This window comes from Malaclemys terrapin, chromosome 3 (genome assembly GCF_027887155.1).
Source record: "Malaclemys terrapin pileata isolate rMalTer1 chromosome 3, rMalTer1.hap1, whole genome shotgun sequence".
Lineage (NCBI taxonomy): Eukaryota > Metazoa > Chordata > Testudines > Emydidae > Malaclemys > Malaclemys terrapin.
Window position 1 is genome coordinate 89145007 of NC_071507.1, and position 8490 is coordinate 89153496.

Below are 8490 nucleotides of genomic sequence, written 5' to 3' on the forward strand. Positions count from 1 at the left end.
AAAAACCTCCAAGGACGGAGATTCCACCACCTCCCTCGGTAACCCATTCCAGTGCTTCACCACCCTCCTAGTGAAATAGTGTTTCCTAATATCCAACCTAGACCTCCCCCACTGCAACTTGAGAGCATTGCTCCTTGTTCTGTCAGGTAATAGGAGCCTATCTAAGAAAAAGACCCAAAAATCGGGACTGTCCCTATAAAATTGGGACATCTGGTCACCCTACAGTAGAGGAAGTTTCTGAGTAATAAGATTAGAAACAGACTTGTCAGAGGTTTGGGATTATGAACGTTTGTCCAAGATATAACCGGGGGAGAAAGGACGATTAAAGAAAGGGGTACAGGATTTGTGCTGCATCATTTGTTTTCAAGGCCCGACTCTGTAACTGTTCCCCACATGTAACTCTCATTGAAATCAATAAGCCTTATGCACATATCGCAACTGCAGAATTAGGCTCTAGGGACCATATTCTGCTTGCCTTTCTCACTTGGAGGTTTTTAAGAACAGGTTAGACAAACACCTGTCAGAGATGGTTTAGGTGTCCTTAATCCTGGCTCAGTGCAGGGGACTGGACCTCTTGAGTTCCTTTCCAGCCCTACATTACTGTGATTCTAGTTTCTCAAGACTACTGTTTCCTTGGCCCTTGGTGGAGTCTGGAACTGAGATGTTTCTGAGGAGGGCTGATTCAGGCAGTGTTTCTGTCCTCATAAGTGTCTCATCTCTCTTGGTCTCTGCCCTGGCATTTTCCATGTAGTCCTTCAGGCAACATACGTCGTTTTATAGGTGCCGGCTTCCTCATTTCCCTGGGGGTACTCAACCCCCATCCTGCCCCAGGCCCTGCCCCCACTCCACCTATTCCCTCAAGGCCCCACCTCCACCCTGCCTCTTCCTGCTTCACCCCTGCCCCGCCTCTTCTCACCCCATTACGCCCCTTCCCCCCCGCATTCCCCCTCCACCCCCCGCGCCTCCTGCACGCTGCTGAAAGCTGATCTACAGCAGGTGGGAGGGAGTGGAGGAGCTGATTGGGGCCCGCCGGCAGGTGGGAGGCATTGGGGCGGAGGGGGAGAAGCTGACTGGGGCTAGCCGGTGAGCGGGAGGCACTGGGCGGGGAGAAAGAAGAGCTGGTCTGCGGGGCTGCCAGTGGATGCTGAGCACCCACTATTTTTTTCCATGGATGCTCCAGCCCTGGAGTTGGTGCTTATGCATGGTCTTGTATTAGCAGCAGGCTCAGGATTTTGCCAAGGATAAGAGCTCTGGCTGGGCACACTCTTCCCCTTTGAAACTCCCTCTCTGACTCTCCGAAACTTCTGTACTGCTTTTCCTCAGCCTTTTATTCCCCATACTCTGGCGGGGGAGTTCCTGTTTTCTGATTTATTCAAAAGGTGTCTGGTGACCTTTCTGGCCTCTATTTTGTACTTTGCAAAGAAATTACTTTTTTGTTGCTCTGGCACTTGGGATTAAAGCCATTACTTCAATCAGAAGGCTTTCAGGCCATTTTCCCTTCTGGAGTCCCTGTTGCAAGTGGGACAGGATTTCTATGAGCCTCCTTGACTCTATGGTGCCTTCACTCTACACTGGTTATATGAATCATCTTGATTGTCAGGACTGAAATACCAAACACCAGGTAGGTTACCCAGAAAATCGCATCTTTAAATATACAGACTTTTGCTAAAAAAGACTATTCTATACAGCATTGTTTCCTGAAGTGTGGGCTGTACCCCCAGTAAGGGGCAGGGGAGTCTGGACAGATCTCTTAGTTGTTCTCAAGAGCGTCAGCTTTTATTTTATTTTTTAAAAGTAAGTTTCTATCTGTTATGGTTGCAAAGAAAATCTTCAAAACAAGAAGTTCAACTGATGCAGAGAAGCTGTCTGAATTTGCAGAGAGCCTGGAAAAATTACTCCGAGGTGAAAACTTCTCCATTCATTTCAGTGGATGCTAACTCAGATTCTAGGAGGGATACTTTAAAGGTGAGCACTGTTAACTATTTCATTGTTAATTAAAGCATGAGAGGAAGTATCATATTGTAGATCAACCTTAACATTTTCCACAATGGGGAAAGACGCTAAGAATTATCTGAGGTAGGTGGGGAAGCAGACGTGATTTCATTTCCCTGAAAGGGGGATTCAGCTTTCAAAAGTTTGGGAACCCTGTTGTAAAGGGATACTGTTAACCGTTGTTTTCCTGACCTGCTGTGAGACCCTCCACTCCCTGCACCTCACTTTTCCCATCTGTCAAAGGGGAATAATTATATTACCCGCCCTTTGTAAAGTGCTTTTAAAATCCACAACAAAAATAAATATATATATAAATGCCAAATATTGTTTTTTTTAATTCATTTTCAATATTATTCTAACTCACTAACCTTCTCACCCTTCCAATATTTTCAAATATTTGGAAATCAACTTAAGTGTTTGGGCAAAATTATTTACATGTTATGTGCATTTTTTTAAAAATCATTAAAAGTACAATTCATTACAAATATTATTTTCAGTGAACAGATGTTCAATTTGGATTAAAACTGCAATCACTCATCTTATTTTTAGACTAAGTACTCTTCAAACCTGACACTGCTATTCTGAAGCTTGAACATCATTGAAAGGAAGTAGAGTGGAGAATTGCGTATGTCAGATTTTTTTTTTTTTTTTTTGGATTTGCTCATAATAACAAAGTGATTTTTAACAACTATCCATCTATCTCAGACTTTGTAACCCATACATTACTTTAAGATGTACTGTGGGGAATGATAATTATATAATCCTATATGAACATATAGTACACCTCTACCCCGATATAACGCTGTCCTCGGGAGCCAAAAAATCTTACTGCATTATAGGTGAAACCGCGTTATGTTGAGCTTGCTTTGATCTGCCAGAGCGTGCAGCCCCGCCCCCCTGGAGCACTGCTTTATCGCGTTATATCCGAATTCATGTTATATTGGGTTGCGTTATATCGGGGTAGAGGTGTATATACCCTACAACTCCACTGAACTGATGGTATAAGCACACTGGGCCTGATCCTGATCTCACTGATGTTGGTATAACTAGATGGGCTTCAGTGGCATTACTCTGGATTTATACCCATGTAAATATTGGAATCAGGCCTAATATATTACTCCCTTTCCCCCAGAAATTACCATAACAATGAATGGAGAAACTATCCTTTTGATGCCTGTTGGTAATGGCAAAAAGCCTGATTCAAATAAAGAGAAGCCAATAAGAGTCTTTCCGTTGTTTAAAGGGGCTTTGGATCAGGCTAATAGAGCTCCTCAATTCTAAAATGTTTCAGATCCAGCCAAGGGATCCAATCCAAAGCCCACTGAAGTCAATGAAAAGACTCAGTGGCTTCCACGCTGTCAGGACAGAATTTAGGACACCGGCAGGATAGTCTTGGCAATCATGCACTGCTACTTCCTATGCACATTTTGTTTCCAGAGCTATCTGTTCTATGCTCTTCACAAGCACTAAGACTTGCTCTTGTAGTGCAGTCTGGATGCAATTTAGTTTGTGTTAGATGGATTATGTACAGGGTGGATAATGAAATATTCAATAATTATCCCTATAATCATTCAACCCTACAACAACAAAGAAAATCTCTAATACTTAATTCCAGTTAATTAGCAATGAAATCTGAACACTTGGTAGATTAAGAATCCAAAAGCTAGTCTCCTTAAGGACAGAGAATATCTCATACCTTAGCATAGATAATATTTGGGTGCCAAGATTTTGACTAAAATTGTTTTTATAAGTAAGGCTGCCTGTGTCACAAACTGCAAAACAAATCATTCCATTTTGAACTAGCTGTAAATCTAATCCAATATAGTGTACTTTAGAACAATACTACAGTCATACTGGAAATACTTATTTCCAAGGGAATACATTGGAAGTATTCACTTCCACCTGTTAGAAAAGAAAAATCACAATTTCTCCAGACAGAAGACTTAAGACTCCTTGCGTATGTGCATTTTGGCCCCAGTGGGAAGTGCAAAGCCATATGATAGCAATACATTGTGCTTACCGTCTTTTATTCAAGAATCTCTAAGCATTTTACTAAATTGGGTAAAGTATTCTCATTTTGCATATGGGAGACTGAGGCACTGAGAGATTAACGTCCCTCTGTGCATGGAGTTACCGTTGACATCATGGAGTGTTCCACTTTTAGGAGGTTTGCAGGTTCAAGTCATTTGTGCCTTACCTAGGGGTACACAGTGACTTAAAGTCAAAGCCAGGAAGAGAACCAATGTCTCCTTATGCCTCGTTTGCTGCTCAGACCACTAAACACACTGTGTTTACATCTAGGACACAAATATTATACAGATTCTATTGTACTGAGTACCATGTATGTTTTGTTTTATTTATTTTTCAGTTTGTAAGCCAATATGTTATATCTCTGTGTACCAAATTTAGGAGAATGTACCTCCCTTTCCTTCACATGTGTTTGTCCATCACCTCCCGCTCTGCCTTTCTGTATCTATGTATGCAAGTGTGCTTTTACTAGTCTTGTCAGCTACTTTCAAAATGCACATCGTCCTGCTTTGCTAGATGATATACAGTACCCCAGCACACATGGGGCTGGGGAAGATGGATAATATAATTATTTTCTCGTTTTCAAATAAAATTTACAACCTAGATTTCAAATTGACTAAATTATTTTTGGTGCCTTTGTTTGTGGGTACCCAACTTTAGACAACTTAAAATGGCCTCAATTTCAGACGCTGGACATTTAGCTCTTGGGAAAATCAAGTCTCTTAAAAGCCTCTCCACTTAGGAATACAAAGTTGAAGAAGTCAAAATAATTTTGTTCCCTTTTAAAAATCTAGGTTTCCGTGTCTGATCAATAGTGATTTTTTTTTATTCCTCTCTGCTGTGAGAAGGAGGAGTACCGCACTGTGAGTAGTTTAGGTTCTTAGGTGGGAGATATGGTAAGAGCATCCATTTTTTCATGTCTCCCTTCTAAATCTGTGCAGTATGTAGAGGTTAGTGGAGTGGCACCCATTTACACCAGGTCTGAATTTTGTCCATTTGATTCAATAGATATGATGGATCATATTGAAATAGTCCTGAAACCCCTAGACTGTGGAATTGCTGTAGAATTGAGTTAGCATTCCCTACCTTGGATATCTGATGGTACTGTTTTATCTTCCATGTTATTGAGAGATAATGCTACTGAGATCTGTTACAAGTTATGATCTCTTCCAGTTGGTATTGTTTCCTATGGCAACATCATCTTGTTGTTATGAGTTGGTGTAATGCAGCATGTTAAAAAAAAAAAATCACACTCTGGGCTGCCAGCTTGAAAGGTAACTTGTGTCTACACTTCAGTATTTTATAAAGCACTCAAACTAACATGCATTTTGATAGCCATGAAATGATCATATGTTACCACTTATATATTCTCAGGCACATTTCTTCTGGCTGCTTAAGCCCATTTTTTGTATTTCTCATCACCATTTGCTTTTTTTCTCCCCGTCTGCTTTCATTTAATGTTTCCGAAGGGGGTTGGTAAGGTTTTTTGGGTTTTTTTAATTCTTCCTGTCACTTTTCTGTATTGTAGAAACCTTAATTCCTCTCTACCCCCATGTGGGCTTTACAATGCTCAGTGAGCCTTGAAGATCCTGCTGTAATATCACCCACTACAATAGACAGAAAGAGATGATTCCTCAAAACAAAAATCAGTTTCGACGCAAATCTAGTTAGTCTTGCCAGAATCATATTCCTTCAGAAACACAGGCTTCTGCCACATGAGCTAAAGGACTTCTCTTTAAGGGCCAGTTTGTGAAGACCCTTATTCAGGTGCACTGAGCCTGGGGGAAGTGTGTGGAGCCCCTTACCCTTTGCATAAGGAGCATTCCCTCAGCACAGCCTTGGGAGCAGAGGGCCCCCCAAGCGTGAAGGGAGGCAATAATGCCATGCCACTCACCAACCCTCCAACAGCCCATAAAGTGGGCTGGTCCCATCAGAAAGATCATATTAAAGGCAGAAGCATCTTGTATGGTCCCCTTTCACACTGGGCTACTTATGAATAGATTGTCTTTCTTTCAGGAATAATTCCTCTGTCACAGGGTGAATTGGTCCTTTAAGAGGGAACTGGTCCAGACCACCTTTGCCTCATTAACAGCCTGAGTGAGGGCAGCTGGCTTCTCTGAAGAACCTGAGAGGAACAAGAAATGGGAGGGGGAAGTTGTAGCTGGGTTGAGGAAGCAGTTGTAGGTGAGTGCTGCAGGGAATAAGGGGACTGTTTGGATTATAATGCAATTCAAGGAAGGAGGGCTGGGGACTCCTAGTCCAAGGAAAGAGAGAGACTGAACTGAACCCAGCTCTGGGAAGGAGAACTTGGGGCTCCTGATTTAAGGAGACAGAACTGTTTGAATCACTGAACCAGTGACCAGCAGGGTGAAGTACATATGGACTAAACAAATGGAATCCCTCTCCAGAAGGGGAATGTTTTAAAATGATATTGTGACGGGTTGGATCACAGAAACCCCCTTGGGAGCTGCCACCCAATGTGCAAAGACTACCCCTGCTTCTGTTTTCCCTGCCAGCTCAGGACTCCAGCTCCCTGTCTTGCTGAGCCAGACACTCCTGTTTGGCTCCAGACACAGATCCAGGGTCTGAATCACTTGTTCCAAAGCTGCAAGTTTACCTGAAAACAGCTCACAGTAGCGTGCTTGTCTTTAGCACTCAGATGCCCAACTCCCAATGGGGTCTAAACCCAGATAAATCCGTTTTGCCCTGCATAAAGTTTATGCAGGGCAAACTCATAAATTGTTCGCCCTCTATAACACTGATAGAGAGATATGCACAGTTGTTTGCTCCCCCAGGTATTAATACATACTCTGAGTGAATTACTAAATAAAAAGTGATTTTATTAAATACAGACGGTAGGATTTAAGTGGTTCAAAGTAGTAACAGACAGAACAAAGTAAGTCACAAGCAAAATAAAATAAAATGCGCAAATCTATGCCTAATCAAACTGAATACAGATAATCTCACCCTCAGAGATGCTTCAGTAAGTTTTTCTCAGACTGGACACCTTCCAGGCCTGGGCACAATTCTTTCCCCTGGTGCAGCTCTTGTTGCAGCTCAGGTGATAGCTAGGGGATTCTTCATGATGGCTTCTCCCTCTCTCTGTTCTCTTCCCCCCTTTATATATCTTTTGCATAAGGCGGGAACTCTTTGTCTCTCTGGGTTTCCACCCCCCCTCACTGGAAAAGCACCAGGTTAAAGATGGATTCCAGTTCAGGTGACATGATCACATGTCACTGCAAGACTTCATTACTCGCTTGCCAGCACACACATATACAGGAAGACTCACAGGTAAATACAGCCATCTGCAGACAATGGGAGTCATCAAGATTCCAAACCATCATTAATGGTCCACACTTTACACAATTACAATAGGCCCTCAGAGTTACATTTTATATTTCTAGTTTTAGATACAAGAGTGGTACATTTATACAAATCAGATGATCACACTCAGTAGATTATAAGCTTTGTAATGATACCTTACAAGAGACCTTTTGCATGAGGCATATCCCAGTTACTTACATTCACTTATTACCGTATTTTCTCTAAAACCATCTCAGTTACATTATATTGACTTATTATCAAGTTTTTATAAAACCATATAGACTGCATAACGTCACAGATATATACTGGGTGATGAGTTTTTGAGGAGCCTTGTCAGAGAGGGAAACTGAGGTAGGTTGCTGCAGAGCCACCCCAGGCCATGTGGGGGTGCCTGGGAAGTGGCCACCCATTAATGCCCTCAGTGGGCTGCCCAGGAGATGGAGCAATTTCACAGCTGCCCTACTTGGGCCGGTAGCTAAATATCATAATTTGGCCCTTTCCTTTCGGTAGTAGTAAGCCTTTTCCCCTCTATTTTGTGAGCCAGCATCTGGAGAGTAAAATCACATGTTCAAAGTCAGTGCTTTTTGGCATCATCTGTATTATGTACAAAGTCAGTTCATTACAGCACTGTCTGTGAGGAAGTGAAGAAACAAGTGAAAGACAGGATGAATAAAGCAACAGAGGGTCCTGTGGACTCCATGGCCCCTCTGTATTCGTCTCCTATCCTGGGAGCATAAAGCTCTCTTCTCAATTTAATGACTTCTGCTCTTAATTTTTCGTTAGAGCCCAAGCTGTGGGGAAGGAGGAAGAGGAAAATCACGAGAGGGCAGAAAGAAGAAGATAGGAAAGATCTAGGGATATAAAAGGCTAAGAAAAAACAACTCGCAGTTGATAGAGAATCTCCAGAGAAGTCTCTCAGAGATCATCAAAGCAAATGAAAGCACAATCCTGCAGGCCCTCAGCTTCCAGAGAGGAAATGGCTTTGCAAATCAGACCCCTACCTCTTTTCTTTAGCAGCATGGTTTGACCTGATCTGGCTGGTCTTGTTTTTAGGTAAGTGCTAGACTGGTGTTGCAGCTTCTTCACAGCCTACCATGCAACCAGATCTCTCATTGCCTTTTTTCCCTCCCTGCTCCTGACCATAGC